The sequence below is a fragment of the Diabrotica virgifera genome, chromosome 4 (assembly GCF_917563875.1).
Source record: "Diabrotica virgifera virgifera chromosome 4, PGI_DIABVI_V3a".
NCBI classification, from domain to species: domain Eukaryota; kingdom Metazoa; phylum Arthropoda; class Insecta; order Coleoptera; family Chrysomelidae; genus Diabrotica; species Diabrotica virgifera.
The window spans coordinates 78,267,647-78,268,896 of NC_065446.1; the positions used below are offsets into that span (position 1 = coordinate 78,267,647).

The 1,250-nt window shown below is 26.2% G+C and overlaps 1 long non-coding RNA gene across 1 annotated transcript; it reads left to right on the top strand.

The window, feature by feature from the left end:
* Positions 1–427: 427 nt before the first annotated feature.
* Positions 428–1,250, top strand: LOC126883548 (uncharacterized). The gene is made up of 2 exons (XR_007697704.1): positions 428–764; positions 843–1,250. It is a non-coding gene; the product is annotated as an uncharacterized LOC126883548 (long non-coding RNA).

Genomic DNA, 1,250 nt, shown 5'->3' on the forward strand with positions numbered 1-1,250 from the left:
TAAATAATTATGCAAAAGTATCATAAATCTTTCCTTCTAAACTTTTTATTTTGTTACATAAGAAATTATTTATATTTATTACAATTTTTTATCAATTATGATATAAATAACATTACTTGGTAGTTGTGCACTTAAAACAGGGTAAAAAAGTTAATTTTTTTGGAAAAAGTTATCCAAAAAGTTTATAAGGAAAGATTTACGATACTTTTGCATAATTATTTATTACTAATAAATGCATTTTTTATTTGATTTTTTTAAATCAAGTTGAAAATATAGCTCATGTTCTTCCATTTGACACCTATGGAATGGTTCTACCGTCATTTTTTTCTGACTTATGTTATTGCAAGGAAAATGCTCTCTGAGATAAACAATTCGAATAAAATTTAAACAATGGAATGAATCGCTTTGAAATTTTTATCACATATTGGGGTGTATTCTGTAACACTTCCGTTAAATTTTAGTGGCCTCTAAAATTTTAGCGCCCGCTAAAAATATTTTGGTATTCTGTAAATCATACATCCGTTAAAATCATAACCTAAACCGTTAAAACTCCCTCTAAATAAAAATATTTTAGAGGATGTCAAAACGTACCCGCTAAATTTTTAGCAGCCCGTTAAATGTGGTTTGATTATTTTTGTTGGGTTATGTTTGTATGAATAGTACTTTGTTATTCTTGTATTATACTGGAGATAAATATTTAAAAATGGAAAATGGCTTTTTATAATGTATTTGGTGAAGAAGTACTTAATAAATAATAATGAAAGGTAAGTCTCATTTTTACTTTACAATTGACACACTACACCTATAAGTAACAAAATTCAAATGTTTGTTTCTTTTTGTAGAGCTGATTTCAGATTACAACATAAACACAAAGTAAATAATTGACCTGAAAGTAAATAACTACAATTACCATTTCAAAGGAAGTAGGTAATACCTACCTAAGTACCTAGAAATGTTATTGAAAAAGTGTTGGAAGTCAAAGATGTTTGTCAAAGCAATTAAATCCTATTAATGCAGGTAAAATTATTTAAAGTTATTGTGGAACATTACAAAACGTACCAAATGATTACAAAGGTAAAGTTTCAGAAGGTTTATAACCAGATGCAGATTAATAAGATGACCTTAATGTTATTGAAAATAGACCATTTGACCAAAATTAGTGTCGAAGGGGAGAAGAAAAAATAAGATATGCATTTTTTCAGCAATATTTTAATGTATAACTTTATAAATAAAAATGTTTAATTGGAAAA